We start from the raw sequence: 20,907 nt of genomic DNA, 5'->3' as shown, positions 1-20,907 counted from the left end.
AGAGATAACATGCAGAACCAAATATATAATGTTTTTGGCTGTTTCATCATCTGCTGTAAATGTTACACCATAGTTTAGAATCTTAAATTTATGACCTCCGTAGTGTTCTGAACCTGATGGAGCAAGTACAAAGGGTAAATAGTTTAGAGAGTTCCATTTAATAATGGGACCATCTTTTAATGGTAAGTTGAATTTTGGATCTAAAAAAATGGTGCCCTGCTCCAAAAAAACAGCAAAAATTGCGAATAACATGAACAATGTGATATGCAAACACTCAAAATGATGTAAAATATACAAAATAAGTTGTTTTTTTTCATACAAACAAAATATGGGAAGATAATAGGAGGTTTGTTGAGAAACTTTCATGTGTGGAAGGTCCTTGTAATCAGCATGACAATGAGAGGAGCTTCTATATGGAGTTCAACAAAATAACTTATGTTTGGATTGATAAAGGTAATCAATTCATATCATAAGATTATTATTTAAGATGGGGAAAGGAGTTTCTTTGGTTACAATGTCATGGTGGAATTCCATAAGAAATGGAAACATGATGTTCAAAGATTTATAAGAGAGCTTATGTAGGTATGCTGGAATATTTTCCGTTTTATAAGGGTTTTGAATGAAAACTATACTTAATTTGTAATATAGTGAATTTGTGGTAGAGAGAACATGCGAAACCAAATATATAATGTTTTTGGCTGTTTCATCATCTGCTGTAAATGTTACACTATAGTTCAGAATCTTAAATTTACGACCTCCATTGTGTTCTGAACCTGATGGAGCAAGTACAAAGGGTAAATAGTTTAGAGAGTTCCATTTAATAATGGGACCATCTTTTAATGGAAATTTGAATTTTGGATCTAAAAAAATGGTGCCCTGCTCCAAAAAAACAGCAAAAATTGCGAATAACATGAACAATGCGATATGCAAACACTCCAAATGATGTAAGATATACGAAATAAGTTGTTTTTTTCATCCATACAAAATATGGGAAGATAATATTCGACTATGCAAATAGTGAATGGTCCATTCGAGTTCAATGCCGGAATTGCTTCAAAGGGCTTAGTGGAGGATTCAATGACCTATGAAGTGGAGGGAAATAAGTCTTTAAAGAATCCTATAAAAACTAGAAGATTGGTGGAAAGAGCCATAGGTTAAAGAATCCAAGATGTAACTTTGTATCCAAATTGAAAACCTTGAAGGACAATATCTTGAAATGGAATAAAGTCTATTTTAAACATATGTTTGAAGAAAAAAGAAATATAGAACAAGAAATAACATATAAGTAGGAGATAATTTTCATAACATGTCAAATTGTGATATTGCTGTTAGGATTTAATTATGTGATTTTGAGTCAAACTCATTGACCCATGTTTCATGAGTAACGATTCAACATGAATCTGTCTCTCATGAGAATAAATGGAACACTTAGCACTCATTGGATCTAGGTGATGCACCGGGACTTCTCGGGAGGTAACCCATCCCAGTACTACTCCAACCTGAGCGTGCTTAACTACGGAGTTTCGTCCATAGTTCAACCCACTCTACTTGCAACCACATTTGCAAAACCTTCACCAAGTGTTGTGCCTTATGAACTATCTCCACTGACTGTCTAACTTTCTAACCCTTAACAAATGGGAAGGCATTGACCTTTTATATATGTCTTAATCACAACAAAGGGCCAAGTTGATTGAAGATCAAGAGCTGAGATTCATCCCAACAAATCCTAGTTACACGAGGACAGCATTCATAGGCCAATAAGAAAATTATAAAAGTTTTGATGACCAATTGGAGAGTAGGACACTCGGCATAATTTGAGTGACTGTGCTTGAATTTGGAATTTTTGATTGGTGAAGACAATTCAGTGCCATCTCATCATCCTTATTCTGTAGATCTATTTAATCCTTTGATGAAGAAAAACTCTCTCTTTATACTCATCATTGCCCAACTTTCTAACTTTGATTAACTTTTCAGAAAAAAATCAACTCCTTGAAAATGATTGTAATGTTCCATATTACCAAATTGCTTCATCCTTTACATCTTCTCCATCCCTTGAGAATTCATGGCCTTGACTTGAATTGGCTCTTGCACCCTCATCAACTTGATCTCCATCTTCAAATTTGCCACTGATAAACTTGATATTGAATCCTTATTTGAAATCTTAGAGCTTGAAGTTTTTCTATAGCATCAATTTGGAGTCTCGAGCACCCCGTTGCCATCATCCTCATCCCACCAAACCTCTCCTCTTCGAGAATCACCTTGCAAAAAGAGAAGGCACATGCATTAAGTCTAGAAAATAATGATAAGAGACGAAATGGAGAATCTTAAAATTCTCATGAAATAAAATCTCTTCAAAATTCTACCTCGCTCCTTCAAAATTCTACCTCCCTACCGCCGTTAGCAAATTATCAATTAGACTTTAGAATTCAAAATTGATGAACTAAGCCTTATTTGAATTCTGAAGTTTTCTTCTCTTTACCTTGAGATGAAATCCGTTAAATAAATTTCGGTGACCCTTCAACCATTCGTTTAATTTTGTCTTAATTCATTTCAACCCACTTTGTTTACAAAAGAAAAATGAATTTTAGGCTAGTTGCTGAAAGAATATCGCTGTCGATTAGGTGACAAAATGATTTCATCAACCAATTTTATATAGGTGATGACATGATTGAATACGTGCGAGCTACAAGGTAAGGCCAAACTTGGCAATGGTAAAATAATAGTTGCATTTAGGGCTTCGGAAATGTTTTCGATCTTCAAGTCTTGTCTTCTAATCAAAACGAGCGAAATCCAAAACAATACTCGCCCCCGCCTCTTCCCAACACAAGGCGAAGATTTCTAGATTCAAAGGATTTATCCTTTCATTTGGGCGGAATCCGCTTTCCTTGATAATAACGTTTTCTTCCTTACTTTACTTATCACTCCCCTTCAACTTGGTGTAAAATTTTCTACAGCTGTAAACTATGGAATAATTAGATCTAGTTCGGAATTGAAACCATAATTTTATAATTGAACAAGAACCTCTTTGATTGAAAAATAAGAACTTAATCTTTTTATTCTATTATAAAATATTGCTTACAATTTACAATTGGTGTATTGTTTATATAATAAAGAAATGCATGAGCAATACAAGTTGAAACCACCGCTGAAACAATGATTATAGTGAGAGGAAGCAGTCAGAAACTAAAGCTTAACAAACTATCAAGAGAATCAATCCTTGATCTGCACAGTAACAGACTTACGAGTTACTGTAAATTATGAATCAAATAGGGTACGATCAAAATGTTATTAATCCACCCTTAAACATCACGCACTAGTAGAAATCAAGCTTGGAAAAAGTAAGTCAACATCGACTATTTAACACTTTTAGCCTAAGAATCCAACATTAGTTTGTGATGTTTAAGCCGCCCATAGAATTAATAACACCAACACGGTCTTTTTTCAGGGTCCCCACTTCATGCACTTAAGCATCTACTTCATTTTGTACACAGGAGAAACACGTATTCACGAGACCTTGGTGTGAAATGCAGTTAGAATAGTAGTGAACTAAGCTCGATCCAAGAAACAACTATTAAATAAGCAATCCACGAACATCTCATGTTTCCCTAACTACAACTGCTGAAATCGCTCTCAGATCAACATCTTAGTGATAGTTCTAGAATGAGATTATGCTATTTGTGCAGATCTATGTAGGACTATATGAGATCTATATGAAATGTAAGATATATCAAGATGAGAACATGAAAATGCTAAAGATATGTATATGCATGAGACTAAACAATGCTAAATAATGCTAGATAATGCTAAAATGATGCTAAGACCTCTATAATAGTGATGCTAAATGAATTATCAAAATGTTAGCACTAATATGCCTATAGTAATGATGCATAAAACTTGGGTCCTTTGCTTTTGTTTTTCCCTTCTATTTATAGAATTTTAGAAGGGGGTTGAGGTAAAGATATGAGATTTATTTTTAACTAGGTGTAAGGGTGAAACTGAAAATATCTCACAACACCCCAAGAGGAAAAGTCCAACAAACTTGGTTTGTGACGACAAATAGGAATTTTCAATTCTTTTAAATCTCAAAAAAGATGGATTTCACTTTTGAGAGGATAATGATTTTAATTGATTTATTAAATGTAGCATTTCTTTTCAACTTTTGTCTTTATCTTTTTCCTTTTTATTTTATCTTTTGAATTTCCTCTTTGAAAGTGATTTTGGTTTTTGAATTTAAAGGAATAAAGAGATTAGGCAATTAATTGATTAATTACTCAAACAACTTGATGTTTCTATTGATTTGAAAGTCCGTTATTTTTCTTGTTTCTCTAATTTTTTCCATAATCTTCGTTGTTCAACTGAAATTCATGTTGTTTAGGTCTTTGCCAATTTTAGGACATCTACAAATGCCCCTCTTTGAGCTAATATACGAAGCATATTATTCAAAGAATGTCTCAATTTTTTGATTTTTAAACCAATTTTTGATGGTTGAGTATCAGATTGTTGATATTTTGCTGATTTGAAGTTGATACGATACCTGATTGTTGATGATTTGATGTCTGATCCTTTGTGATGTTTAAAATCCTTCGATTAAAATAGTTTTCTTGGATGCCCCAGTTTATCTGATTAATGTTGAAGTTTGGCTTGGGTAAGACATTTTTGATGTTTTGAGAAATTTTGACACCCTAGTATGATATTAGGTGTATTGGCCCCTTGGAAATAAAATTGGAAAAGTTGATTTGCAACATATGGAGAGTCTAATTTTATTTCTGAAAAATGACAATGAAATTTTTTGAACCTGAATTGGATAGGAGGGATATCATTGAATTTGATGGAAAGATACCAATGTCAAGAAAATAGGTCTAAAGGCATTGAAGAGGATGAAAGATGTTAAAATAGGCCTGGAAATGCCCCTAGTGATGGTTAAATAGGTCAAAATTCTTTTTACCATTTTCATTTTTAGACTCCCCTTACACTCTTCTCCTTTTGGAGCTTTGATCCACCGAAGTTGGTGATCCCATTACAAGAACATAGATTCGAGAGAGGTCACATATATGAGTGTCCAACTGACTATGGAGCCCCAGTAAGTCATCTGGAACCTTCGTGATTTCAAATTTATCGAATTTTGTAGGAATTTTTGGATTTTTGCGTGATTTTAACCAGTAAATGCTTGGATTGCATGTTGTAGCACATTTAAATTTGTTTAGCACTTATGTAGTATGTAATAGCGCATCTGTAGTGTGAAATAGTGCATTTATATATGCCCTAGGGTAGGAAAATAGTGCATAATGTAAAAATGTAGTACATATGTAGCTTAAAATAGCGCATCCATTTGTTGCAGTGTATAAGTGAATTGTTATAGCGCATACATAGCTTAAAATAGCACATATGACTATTACTTGCAATGAAAAATTGATGCCATTGTGCGATTGTTTGTTTAAACAGGTACGTGGGCGTAAGCTCATGGTGTGTGGATTATATCCATGGCCACTAGAGCCCATTGGTAGATTGTCAACAGTTGATCCATAGATCATTGATAGATGTGGATTCTCATAATTGCTCTAGATGCCATGGTTCTAGGTGAATCGAGGATTATTGACAGCTATGGCCAAGCGGTGGCACTCAAACCACAACACCTTTCATATGTCACTTGGCGAGATGACGATTACCCTAGAGGATGTGTACAAGATTCTTTGGATCCCAACAGTAGGGGATCTAGTATACTATGATCAGACTGATGATGGTAAAACTTGCAAAGATCTATTTTTAGATGATGATATTGGGGATGATGGTGTTTCATGGTTTCAAATGCTTCAATATGATCCCTTACTAGCTGTGCTAGCAGAGTTGATAGGAGGATTCCTCCTTCCAGATAGGAGAGGGCATGGATGTCTAGTTGGATGGGGCCACATCATTCAGGATATGATTGACCGACCACATAGATTTTCATGGGTTAGTTGCATTCTAGCCCATTTCTATCATGATTTACATTAGGTGGTGTATTTAGAGGCCACATCACTATTGACTAGCGTGGTTCTTTTACATATATGGACATGAGAGCATCTTCCCATCACCCAGTCTATATGTGTTCGACAACAACCACATGACATGCCCTTAATGTATATGTATTCGGGTATTATTGTCTAGCCCCATCTGGGCAAGACAAAGTATTGGAGACACATGTTGGATGATATGGATGAGGTTATGCGGAGGCCTTACAGGCATAAGTTTCATCTTCTTGAAGTGTGAAATCGCTCATTGTTTTCCATGTGACAAAACATCTTGAATGCTTGCACAAGTTAGGATTGGCTATTAGGTGAGTATTCTCCATGAACTAGGTGTGATACCCAGCCAGGCTCGTGTGAGACCTTTCTTTGCCATGCAAGTAAATACATACTTGCGCGAGATAATGCCCTTTCCAGGTAAAAAATATTTGACAACAAAGAAAACATGCAAGAAGGAATGCATAAAAATATGAAACCTCCACACCAGGGAGTACCAAATCCATGTTAATCAAGGAATGATCACTCAAGGGCATAAATGAACATCAAATAAACCTAACAAACTAGAGTGTAGATAACAATAGCATATATCCATCTAAACCATAGCATCATAAGAAAAACATGAATATAAGCAACATCACAGTGAAAAAGAAAGCATAAGAAAAGAAGTAACCAAACTAAAACAACTGTGCTTGTTTCCTCTCTACCATAATGACATCATGAGACCTCAAGGGCCCTAACCATACCCCAAGCATGAATCTCAATTTTCCAACAAGATTATTGGAGTTGTCTCATGGTATCTTTTTTACTAATAACCATACATTAACATCACATGAAATAAGAAACATCTAACATGCTAATCTACCAATAACATCATTAATCCAAAGTAGTGGTAAGAAGTCTCAACTTAGAAATGTGATACAACATCAAGATAAATGAATGCATCAAGTAACATACTAAACATCATCTAAACATGATATCAAATACATCCAAAGTAAAACATAAATCACAAGAGAACATAATTTGGATACACCAAATTACCAAATGAACATCCAACACCAGCCTCAAACTAGAAGAAGACCATATTTATACACCGGTCCCCAAAAATAGTATAGGTAGCTACGTCTCCCAACCACGTGATACATGCAAGCCCATACCCAATATGTTGATGGAGATAATGACCTGACCACAATCACATAAGACACTCACCCACGTCTAACACACACACACAAAATAAGAACATGATACTATCATCTATGTGATCATGAAGATGATGTAGTACATCAGGTCACCGGTCTGACCCACTAAGGATAACTATGTAGGGACTCAGGTGGAGTATAAGTTGCTTGGCATTAGAAAGCCCAAGCTAAATTGGTATGGTAAATCAACTCCCTCGGGAGGCCACATACCCATTGCGGTAACATCAACAAGAGGCCACACACCCTTGTGCAGTAAATCAACTCCCTTGGAGGCCACACACACTTGCCCTTGTATAGTATGGTAAATCAAATCCCTAGAAGGACACATACACTACAAGTATTCTCTTATCTTATCATTAAGTTTTATTACCCATTTATTAATTTGATTATAACTTGTTTAAAAACTCTTCACATTACCTTATTGACCCCTTCCGATCTGGGGTACACAAGAGAAGCTACTCCACCGCCTACCCTACATACCCATGGTCATCACATTATGAGCTTTTGTAGGCAATGCAAGTTTCCAACCCAACGCCTAAATGAACGATTCCTCAACCGACCTATATCTAGGAGTTTGGGTCTTGCAAGATCTCACTATATGCACACACACGTGCTCGTGTGTGGGCACAACCAACTTCACAAATAACAAGTAATATTAATGCAAGGGTTGGATATGAGAAATGAAAAAAATGATACAAGTATAACAATATCACTCAACTAGCCTATATCCATGAGTACAAATTTGACATGAATCCTAATGAGACAACACACCAAATATCGTGAACTCACCAAATTGGCCTAAATTCGTGAGTATGGATTATACACGAATCCCAATGATGAAAAGTAAAAATATGGTCAAATTGAAAACCTAACAAACAATCCAAATCTACGACCAAAACAAATTCTAAGAAATACCCAAGAAAATTGAATGACACGTAAAATGAGGCAATGTAAAAATTGCTCAAAAATCAACGTTGTTAAAGATCGATGAAATTAAAACCCATTATCCAAATGGTTTCCAAGCTCCAAAAAATCAAATAAAAGTTAAGTTCCAAGATTGTATGAAAAAAAATGGCCACCATAACGACATTAAACTTCAAACTAAAACCCTAAAAAATACTCAAATGTTCATACCCTCCCTGTATATGAGCAATGTTAGTATGCTAATAGAAACCAAATTTAAATAAAGCTTCTACAAACTAAACAAAATTCATAAACTTCAAGATAGACTAAGATGAGCTCTCAATTGAGAATATGAGCCATTAATGGACTCTCTCAATAAGAAGCTCTCTTGTTGAGTAGCTTTATCTAAATGGATAGGATGTATGCTCAATATGCTTCCAAAGGCTTCAATGGATGATTGTGGATTTTTGGTGTGGATAGATGGCTTTGGCTCTCAAAATAGCATTATAACTTTACTTCATGGATTGTGTTATTTTGCAAAGGAGAAGGATCCAATTTATAGGCAAGAGGCTTGAGGGATTGAGGGCTAAGATGCAAGGATGGAAAAAAGCTCATGGAGGGCTCAGATTGCATGAGAGGAGAGCACATGGATTGTGCTTCCTTACAGCCAATCAAGGAGTGACACATGTCACATGGTGAGAGGATGGAGGAAAGGGGAAGGATGAGTCAACAAAGGAGGCTCAAGGGATAAAATCTTCATAAAGACCCTCATAATGGCTTGTAAGAGCAATAAAAGGGCTTGGAAGAGTCATTTATGACCTAGTGGACTTCATAAAGTTTTATGGTTGAGATATTTTGAGGGTGATGAGAGCAATTTCGACTTGGACTTGATTAGGAAGGTTTTAAGCTTGTTTAGGCTTGTGCAAATGATTAGAGGATGGATTAGGATGGTTTAGGATTAGCTTAGGGATAGGCAAGTGGATGGCATTTAATGAGGGTGGGTGAAGGAGGAGATATTTGTCAACTTTGGCTTGGGTTAGGAAGTTTTAACTCATGTTTAGGGAATGTGACAAGGTTAGGAGGGGATTAGGATTAGTTTTAAAGACATCTTCTAGAAGAGTCTAGACTTTGGATGAGGATAAAGACTTTCTAGAATAGTCTAGAATTTCCTAGGATGAGGATGAAGATTTTCTAGAAGAGTCTAGAACTTCTTAGGATGAGGATAAATTAGATTTTTAGAAAATAAATAAAGTTTTATTTATTGCAAGGGTTTGGGTTGAGGAGATATTTATTAAAACTTTTTTAATAAACATGAGGATTAATATTTAATCTTAATTAAATATTTTGAGTTGGGATTAGGGGTAGGAAATGATGAGATTAGCCTTTAATCGAAATTAAAGAAGGATTAGAAGATTTTGGAAGAGGTTATTGGTCTTAAGAAAATTGGCCAACTTTTGGGAAAAAAAAAAAAAATTATTTATTTTGGGATTTTTGGTCAATTTATTAATTAAATAATTAATAAATAAGGAAATAATGTTTAAATAAGATTTAAACATTTTTGGGAGGGATTCCTTAATTAAATATTTTTAATTAAGATAAAGGGATTTAATGGCATAAAAATTAATTAATTAATTAATAAATGATGATGTCATCAGGACTTTTTCAGACAATAAAAATACTTTATTTTCTAAAGGATTTTTAGGTGTCTACACTCCCAACTGGATAGAACTAGCATACCAAAACGGAGGGGAAAACTAGTTCTCAACCTCCATTTAAATTATTATTAAAAATTAGAACTAAAATGAAGCAAAAACAATAAAATGAGAGAGCTCTACCTCATAGCCAAAGGGGCTAAAACAAAAATAGATGCCACAAATTAACAAGATTGCCAACAACGATGAAATACTCGACAAAGGAGTTTCCCGCTCTGAATCCAATGAGCCTATCCTTGCGATGATCCAACAAGCATAACTCTCATAATGAACAAATTTTCAAATGCTCACAAGAGGGGTTTGGAGGATTTGCTCCAAAATCCTAAATTTCAAAAGTGAGAAGTGAGAATAAACTCACTTTTAGCCTATATATGCACTTTTACAAGGTGACATATAAATTAGATTATTTATGGCAATTCCAATTGATTGGAATTTAACTACAACAAATTAGTCAGTAAATTAAAATAAATTAATCAATTATTTAATCCCCATTAAACTATTAAATCACAATAAGTAATAACTTTCACGACCACTGGTCTAGTCACAAATGCATAATGAATATGGATTTACCAATTAACCGAAGGGTTTATTATTTTAATTAAACAAGATATGTCCCATACATGGATGACATTGGTGCAATATGAAAAGTCAGATCAATAACTTGTGCCACTACTGGGAATATAAGTCCTACCCAATAAGCAACCCAATCAAATGTAGATGCACAATAATAATATAGCCGAAGCAAGAATGCGTGATATCACACAAATAATCATTTAATTAATTTCATTAAAATAATCTATTTAAATCATTCATTTGCACCATAATGAAAGTTGATTGCAAGAACAAGATAAATAAATACATCGACCATAATATGATAAAGTCCATCATATATCAATAAACAAAAGCCAACATGGTCAAACACATGAGTAGTCACTACTGCAAGAACCTAGTCAAGTGCAGTAGGACAAATAATACACAATGCAATCACTGCACACATCTCAAGGTAATCACAGGACAACATCGTGACACCTTATCAATCCAGGAAACCATTGACAGAAACCTCAGTGAAACCACCTATGATCTAACACATCATAATTTCATAAATCAAGCATAAGCATAATCAACCAACTAATGCAATAATATAATCAAATCACCTCAAGGGTGTAGACCACTTGTAACGCCCCGCCAAGGGATCCAAAAGAACTAACCTAAAGTTTTACTAAGTTTTTCGAACATTAAAAAAAAAAAAAAACATATACAATAATTATAAAATAATGGAAGCAATAACATACAATCATGCATAAGCAACACATAACAAATTACATTCCTTAAGGATCCCAAGACGTTGAATCACATTTAAATTTAAATAATACTAAGTCCAATAAATAATGCATCCACATAAAAGAATAACTACAAGTTCAAATCCACTTAAATAATATACATTTGTTCCGAATGCCACTTGGCATTAATTTAGAATGCACAATCATCCACTGTACATATCACAAGGTGTGACAGGCTGAAAGAATATACATTTATAAAATAGATTACATAATCTCTTTCAGATCCATGAAATTAAATACTATACAATAAGTAAAATCATCCATCACATAGATATAACCATCTATCATAATACACAAAGATAGAATGAAAGGAAACATAGAACAAGAAACTCTAGCCATGACATCAACAGACAGATCTCAATGGTAAAAGTAAAAAACACTACCACCCGACCTTATGGTAACCCAAAAAGGTCCACTCCCATCGCACTGAGGAGATAGTCTCAAGTCCCAAACAAGATAACAATCCCAAAAATCAAAAGCAATATTTGGGTCAAGGGAAAACCCTAAAAGTAATCTAACTCAAAGGTTCTAAGATAAAATGACATCTAAACCCAGAGGCTACAAGACACATAGGGAATCTATAATGCTAGTGGGCAAGTGTCATCACACAAGCCAACTCTAGGGTTACTTGCCTAGTCTTTTAATCCTCCGGCCCCTTAGTGACTCTATGCGGCACTAGTATCCTTTCATACTAACAAGGCATACTAATGATGCATGGTTGCAACCAAGCATCCACTCTATTCCCATCCTAGTCTGTGCTAGCACTCGAGGCATGGGCGAGGAAAGACAATACTCTTATTAGGTTCATTTTACTCTCATTTAGTGTAGTGTTTTCACTTGTTAACTACTTACAATGGGTTACCCGTCAGCCTGTTTAGGGCCTCAGCCTCCATTGCAAGCCAATTCCCAACTTAACATACATATAACCTACCCTAAGCTTAGCAAAGCAAAAAGATCTCAAAAGACCAAAACCCATACATCAGTTCTTTAAAAAAGAAATTGACAAGTATAGAAATCATTTAGTCAAAGTACAACATCACAAATACGATCATCCTAACGGGACTGATCCAAGAAGGTACACATAAGTCAAAACATAACATCATATATAATCACCAAAATAATACTTCCCGGCCTCTAGTAAACATCCTAGGACTGGTCAACACTCTAGTCCATCCCCAATTCCAACATACAAGAATACACTTAACAAACAATGTAATTCACAAGTTTGTTTGATTTTGAAGACACATAGTTTGAGTTTATAGTTAGATTTAAGTTTCCATTTCGTTGTACATTTTTGGTCTGATAAAGTTTACTATGTTTCCCACTAAGCTTAACCCATTTTCACATTTAAATATGAATACCTCATTACCATAAACTCACAAAATGAACATTATTAAATAATTAGTTGGCAATTATTTAATATTATTAAATTTTAAATAGAGAATTCCCATGATCAATTTCTTTTATAACGCCCTATCAACAATTAATTAATTAATAACTCAATTAATTAAATTATTTGTTTATAACAATTCTTTCAATAAAAACCCTCAATGATTTACCATATTATAATAATTTAAGAAAATTATTAATAACCATATTAATAAAACCTTATTAAAAATTAACTTTTAATTACTTTTTAAATAAATTAAAGTTTTAATAAATTAAATATAATATAATTTAAACTTTTAAATAAATAAATTAAAAAAAATTTATAAAAGTGAATTTGCATTTTTAAAGGCCCGTCAACCTGCAAACCTATGGTCGTAGGTAGCAGTACCACTTGCCACATACAACCTTGAATCACTGTGGGTGGGGGGGGTTTGGGGTGTGGGGTTTGGTGGCCCCGCCCCCACCCATTTATATTATATATATATTTTTTAAATTAAAAACTTCCCCCCTTGTATAATATGGATTCAATTTTTTTTTTTATAAATAAAACCAAATCACATTTCCATATATATATATATATATATATATATATATATATATATATATATATATATATGTAAACACTTTGATAGAGAAATTCTAAGAAACCAATCAATTTCTTAGAATTTCTCTATCAGAGTGTTTGCATAGATTTCTTTATATATATATATATATATATATATGGATTTATGGAAATGTGATTTGGTTTTATTTATATAAAAAAAATTGAATCCATATTATACAAGGGGTGAAGTTTTAAATTTTTTAAAAAAAGATATATATATATATAATATAAAGGGGTGGGGGCGGGGCCACCAAACCCCACACCCCAACCCCCCCGCCCACGACTATTAAAGGCTGTGCGTGGCTGGTGGTATTGCTGCCTGTGACCACAAGTTTGTAGGTCGGCGAGACTTTAAAAATGCAGATTCATTTTTATAATTATTTTTTAAGGCCTTAGCCTCCATTGCAAGCCACTTCCCAACTTAACATACATATAACCTACCCTAAGCTTAGCAAAGCAAAAAGATCTCAAAAGACCAAAACCCATACATCACTTCTTTAAACAAGCAACTGACAAGTATAGAAATCATTTAGTCAAAGTACAACATCACAAATACGATCATCCTAACAGGACTGATCCAAGAAGCTACACATAAGTCAAAACATAACATCATATATAATCACCAAAATAATACTCTTGGCCTCTAGTAAACATCCTAGGACTGGTCAACACTCTAGTCCATCCCCAATTCCGACATACAAGAAAACACTTAACAAATAGTGTAATTCATAGTTTTGTTTGATTTTGAAGACACATAGTTTGAGTTTATAGTTAGATTTAAGTTTCCATTTTGTTGTACATTTTTGGTCTGATAAAGTTTGCTATGTTTCCCACTAAGCTTAACCCATTTTCACATTTAAATATGAATACCTCATTACCATAAACTCACAAAATGAACATTATTAAATAATTAGTTGATAATTATTTAATATTATTAAATTTTAAATAGAGAATTTTCATGATCAATTTCTTCTATAACATCCTATCAACAATTAATTAATTAATAACTCAATTAATTAAATTATTTGTTTATAACAATTATTTCAATAAAAACCCTCAATGATTTACCATATTATAATAATTTAAGAAAATTATTAATAACCATATTAACAAAACCTTATTAAAAATTAACTTTTAATTACTTTTTAAATAAATTAAAATTTTAATAAATTAAATATAATAATTTAAACTTTTAAATAAATAAATTAAAAAAAATTATAAAAGTTAATCTGCATTTTTAAAGGCCTGCCGACTTGTAAACCTGTAGTCACAAGCAGCAGTACCACATGCTATGCATAGCCTTTAATAGCCACAGGCAAGGGGTTTGGGGTGTGGGGTTTGGTGGCCCCACCCCCACCCCTTTATATATATATATATATATAATTTAAAACTTCCCCCTTGTATAATATGGATTTGATTTTTTTATATATAAATAAAACCAAATCACATTTCCATAAATCCATTATTTTTAAATATATATATATTTTTAAAGAAATTAATGCAAACACTCTGATAGAGAAATTCTAAGAAACCAATCAATTTAATATTCTACAATTTTGATTTCTTTTTAAATTATTCATGATTAAGTTATCAACTTTTAATCGACAACACGAGGGTTTTCTACTGTCTCAATTCTCATAATACAGACTTAATTCGATATGAATATCAATAAAACACAATGAAAGATTCATCATAGATGAATTTTGGAAAATAAATTCAACAAACACAATGTAGACAGAAATTTCGAAGAACATAATTCATTGTGCGAATAAATCACGAGACTCTACCTAAATTTGATGCTAATACGCAACCACCTGAAGATTGTGAGAGAATTCTCTTTTCTCTCAAAACCTTCTCTCTGAAAATCCCTTCTCCAAAAATCTTGGTCCTTGCGAAATGAACTCTCAATCTCTGATAAGGAGTTCTCCCTTGAATTCGAGGCACTGATTGTGCGATCACACGAGGGAACTCGTTGATCACAATCTTTTAACTCTTTATTTACTTTTTGAATATTCATACACACCTTTTGCAATTTAAAATATCTTTATTAAATTCATTTCTCTTACTCTTTAATTAATTTTTGAAGCATTTTTTGATAACACATAAATAAAGTAATAATAATATTTAGCATTTATTTAAAAATGATCTCCTAAATATATTATTATTAAATTAAATAATTATTATTACACTCTAAAATTAGAACTATAAATTTTATCTTTAAATTTAATTCTTTTATTTAATTAATTTCTCAATTAATTAAATATAATTAAATATTGAGATTATCTTAATAATTTTTCATTAAATATTATTTTAATTTGACTTAATTAACAGAAAAATTGCCAAAGACCTACAAGACGAAATATGAAAACCCATCATAAATACCACATACAAGATCAAACTCAAGGGTTATAATTACAAATTTACATCCTATGACAAATTCTGAAGGGTAATCATCTCAGATACTTGTCCTAATTTCTAGGACAATTGGTTTTAAAGTTAGGATTTGGACTCAAGAATTTATCTCCCCTCTCTTACCATTGAGATATTGCGATAGGGTATGCTCATCTTTGCAATTCAAGGAAGTTGATACCCGGTACCTGCAATCTACATAAAATCCACACATGTACAAAGACATATATTCTAAACTAAACAGGCAATGACAGGAAGTGGTGCATTGTGTAGATCCTGACTAGTAGGTGACTACGACTCCCTTTCTTAACCACATCAGAAATGTCATACATAAAGAAAACATACACGTATGCCATACACATGCAGTATGGGGTAAGTATCCACAAAAAACATGTATAAATAATCCATCTAACTAACATCATTAAGTAATTGAAATCATTTTAAATAATCATCATCAAGGTATAATCATGCATACATGAAATAATTGGTACCAAAGTAGTCTCATCATATAATCAATTGAGTATGAAAACAATATCTAATAATTTGGAAAATAATGTTACTAATAATCAAGCATAAACATAAACTGGCCTAAAAGAGTTTGACAATAATAACTGAAAGTAAACTAGGTGCAGACACTAATGTAGTAATATAATCAAATCACACCAAAGGTGTAGACCACTCGCAAGTCCGAATCATGATCAGTTATGAAGCAAGATCATCAAGGTTGCATCCATCAGGATGACTTACAAAAATCAAATGGGAGAGGCACTACACTACTACTGACATAAAATCACGTTCTCCAAGAAAAAATAATTTATACCGATTCTTTATCTTTTAATTCATCTCTTAACAATTTTTTTCTTTGTACAACAACTTGAAATTTAGACTCTTTAGGTGAAAATATTTGTGGTGCGCACTTCTTTACAACAGTACAAATCAGCGATCTTTAGAGGTATTCACACCATTCCTCCAATCTTCTTAGATTCTCTCTTTAAAACCAATCCAAAGATGATAAAGTATTTGATCATCATCAACGATTATTTTTTAATTGACCCAACACAAAAATCTTTCTAAATTAGTTTTCTTGTTTAGTCTAGCTTCAAATCATTTTTTTGAAATCTTCAAATAAAACAAAGTTGTTTTCCTTCATTCTAGGAAGGATCAGTTAAATATCTGAAATGGGAAAGCATTGTTCTCTTTGATCCCCAATGGAGTTGCCAAAAAACCTGTTACTACAAATTTTTGTCTTTCTAATATAACTTCATAGATTACTCACACATATCCCAAATTGAAATTCAAAACTGAAACCAACTATTGGAGAAATTTCTACTGAATGGACAATCTTCCTCTGGATTTTAGAAGTATAATTCCCTCTTATGATTTAACTTGGATTTTATGGTATGCTTTTGATCAAAAAGGAGAAAGACAACCTACATCTAAGAATGTACATTTTTACAATTGCAGGCAATAAAGGAGTTCACAATCAATGTCATCATTCAATATTTATTCAAAGATAAAAACAAAATAATAGTAATTGACAAGGTGAGTTCATAATTTTAATTGTTCATGCATTCAATATTAAACATAGAGGATAGACATAAGAAAAATGTAAATCCATCCATCAGAACACAAAGTATAATTACATAAGGGAATTGCTTAACAAAAAAATCTATACTTAATCATAAAAAATAGGGTAATCTGATTTTTGCTTTCTTTTGAGACCATCACAATGTTTCGTACCTTTACCTTATCCCCCTGTCTTTTTCCCTCTCTTGTCCCTCCCACAAAATTTAGTATATGTAAGCATTCAATATCAAAAGTGACTTTGGTAATGAATTATTTCTTGAAGATAACCACTCCAAAGATTAGTTATGGTTTTGGGAAGGCAACAATCTTAGAAAATATCATTTGAAACTCTCCTAGAAAACAACAAAATTTGGAAAAAATTATGATTGACATCAACCCATATCACAAGTAGTCCTAATCTTCTACTTTCTCACCAGGTACTTGATCATTCTTGACTGCTAACATCATCTATTGGATTTGGTTGTTGATTATCTCAACTTTAGTTTCTTCTTCAATCAACACCAATAGGGCCATGGTAAATTTCCTATCACTTCGCAAACATTCTTGGACAATGATAGTCATATCAAAGAGGATGCCATCTTTCTCAAGTTTCATGTAGGGTTGCATCATTGGAGCTTGTCCGTTCCCTTTGACCACCATCTTCTTTAACTTTTGATATGTTTGTAGAGGATTTCTTCTTGTAACTTTTGAACTATGTTTTGCAAAACCAATAAATTATTCTCATGCAAGAGTGTGCAAATATGAATAGTGCTCCACTATAAATGTTATTTGACCAATTAGCAACTAGTAACTGGTTACTCCAAGGCACAATCTCTACGTCATCTCAACAAAAGGTGCATTAAATTTCATCTCCAATCACACACCACCTTCTACTTGATTGCAACTTTAAAGAAAATGTCAACATTTCAATTGCATATGGGGGTCAAAATAATTCCAAACCATTTTAGTAGTTCTTATCAAGGCTGGAGTGAAAATACTAGTTGCAAAAACTTCCATGATGCTTAGCTTAGGGCATGTCCCCATGTCATTGCTAACTTTATTTTGACAAACAACCGATGCTCAACATCTCTAGCAACAATTCATGAACCTAGTGGTTATTGGTTTTTGTGGCTTATTTCTTAATAGATATTTAAAATATAATGCTTAAGTAAAATTCTAACAAAAATATTTGTAGATAGATATTTTGAGAAAAATAGGAGGTAATAAAAAAGAGAAAAAATATCTTATGAGCCATATGTCATTTTCTCAATCTATTGTGTATTATAGCCCTCCTTTTTTAAAAAGCTTATTCTTAAATGTTAAATAATGGTTGTTCCACAAAAGTAGGGATAGATTCCAAATTATCCTTTCCCATGATTAAAAATAGCATGGAAACACTCCAACTGCTTAAATTTAAGCATAAATTGCACTTAAGCAACAACATGGGGACATGATGTTGCTATTGCTAGAGAATCACTATTTTTGAGACCCCTTGAACTCTTTATATTTAGTTTAGATCTTATTTTATTTTTGTAAATTCTACATTTTAATTACTTGCAAGACTTGAAAAATTTCCACATTAATTTTAAAGATTATTGGATCCCTAAACACTTTCCAAACTTTATTTTAGAGGTTGTTTAAATAATTTGAGAGATGACTACGTTGTCTATTTAGTGTTGGGCTTTAAAAACGTTTAGATTTGAGTAGTTTAAAAATTGGGTTAACATGTACTTGTTAACATGAATGCTGATGGTATTCCTATGGGGGAGTATGATAGCATTGCTGGAGACATGATTTAGTGCTTATGTGGTGCATTCATGACAATGTTTGCCACTAATGTCAACATATACCTTATTCTATGAAGATTTCTAGAGTTGCAGAGGTAGATGCATTTGGCGTGGTCAACAATCAATGAGTTGGATTATGTACACTTACGAATATACTCAATGATGTGTAGAGATACTTTAGTTATGAGTGTAGAAGGAGATATGCAGTTGTGACAGAGTTATGTAATTTTTTCGGGATGTAGCTTTCAAAGAGAGTTTTTGGAAAGTGAGTATTGGTAAATTGGTTGTATCTTTTCAATGAGATAGAATTTAGTTAAGTGCATTTAGAAGATGGTCATAGACATATTCAAGATGCTATGTTCCAGATGGAAAAATCAAATTTTCAGTTTGAGCTAACTTATGAAGATTATTCAATGTGTTATTTCCAGTGAGCCAACTATTGATAAAATCATTATGGAAAGAGTTTAATTGTGATATAACATGTATTGTAATATCTAAATTATCTCCTATCTTATCATTGTAAATTGAGGAAGCCTGAAGGTTGACTCAATACTTGTTTTAGGACTTGGTATAAAGGAAATATTGTTTCCTTGGTTGTAATAATCAGTGAGATCATTTTGTTGGTTATGCGAACTTGGATGCAAATTTTTATTTGATCAGAGTAGAGATTGATGTTGAGGATGTATTGTGAGCTTCAAAGAAATTGTATTGGAAAAGAAGTTGTTGTTTAGTTAGTTCAAGAACTTGGATAAGATTATCCTAAAGATTGTTTAGTGAAGACAATCTGAGGCTATTGGGATAGTGAGTTTAGTAGTTCTCCTTTCAACTCCTGACAATGTCGGAACAACTCCTGACAAGGATTTAATGTCTCCTAATAGGGACTTATATGTACTGATTGTATTTCATTGGCTCCTAATAGAGTTCATCCTTTCACAAGGGACTTTTATATTAGTACATCATCTTGTGGGCGTCATTCCCACATGGATTTTCCCTATAATCTAGGGTTTCCATAGCTAACATATATAGTGTTATTGTGCATGGTTATCTTTGTATAGTTGTTGCATCTATTGTTTGCATATTTTAGAATTAATAAAGATATTGAGAGTTGTTTTAAATGTAGAATTGATTCATGCCCCCCCTTCCCCCTCCCTCTCCGTTATCTTGGTGGACTCTACTTTCTAATAGTACTAAACCCAATTCAAATACTTATGGAGCTAAATAAATTTACATTAATTCAAGTTTAAATTGCACGAATTTGAGTTCAAATTGTCACAAGAGTAGTCTAAGTTGCATATAATAGTTTAAATTTAATTCAAAATCTTACAAAGATTGTTTAATTTACACTAATTCATGTTCACATTCTCCTCATAAATATGGTTTAATTTGATTTAAACTGATTCCATTTTAAATTCATATAAAAATTGTCAAATTTGCATTAATTCATGTTTAAGTTATCATTCTCATAAAAAAATGTTTTATTTAATTTACACATTATTATAAATTATTTAAATTGCATTAAATTAGATTAAGTTCTCATTCTCACAACAATGGTTTAGTTTATAATATATTAAATTCAATTATTTAATTTTCAAATTCTCATGTAGAGAGTTTAATTCGTTCGCCCCTTTTAAAATCACCCTATTAAATGTCCTCTTCAAATTTAACTCTTCTAGCTAGCATACCTATATCCAATTCAAATGCTTATGGAACTAAATATATTTACAATAATTTAAGTTCTTTTAAGTTCAAATGTTCAAATACACATTGGTGATTTAAATTGCATTAACTCAAGATCATATTCTCCTACACATTAGTGATTTAAATTGCATTAGCTCAAGATCATATTCTTCTAGGAGTAGTCTAAGTTGCACAAAATAGTTAAATTTTATTTTAAAAATCTATAAAGATTATTTAATTCACACTAATTCATGTTCAAATTCTCATTCATAAAGGTGGTTTAATTTAACTTGATCAAATCCCAACTTAAATTCTTAGAAAA

General features: G+C 32.5%; 1 long non-coding RNA gene across 2 annotated transcripts; it reads right to left on the bottom strand.

Annotated features, from left to right (window-relative positions):
* Positions 1–1,261: 1,261 nt before the first annotated feature.
* Positions 1,262–2,879, bottom strand: LOC149578566 (uncharacterized). Of its 2 annotated transcripts, none has more exons than XR_016364554.1 (2): positions 2,364–2,879; positions 1,262–2,258 (listed from the first exon to the last, which is right to left on the bottom strand). It is a non-coding gene; the product is annotated as an uncharacterized LOC149578566 (long non-coding RNA). The 2 variants fall into 2 exon arrangements; XR_016364555.1 differs by having other exon boundaries at positions 2,480–2,879.
* Between the last annotated feature and the right edge of the window lie 18,028 nt (positions 2,880–20,907).

The sequence above is a fragment of the Cupressus sempervirens genome, chromosome 1, assembly GCF_028749045.1.
Source record: "Cupressus sempervirens isolate cs-2001-9-10 chromosome 1, ASM2874904v1, whole genome shotgun sequence".
NCBI classification, from domain to species: Eukaryota; Viridiplantae; Streptophyta; class Pinopsida; order Cupressales; family Cupressaceae; genus Cupressus; species Cupressus sempervirens.
Note: the sequence above shows the minus strand (reverse complement) of the source record. Positions and strands in the feature narration are given on the sequence as shown.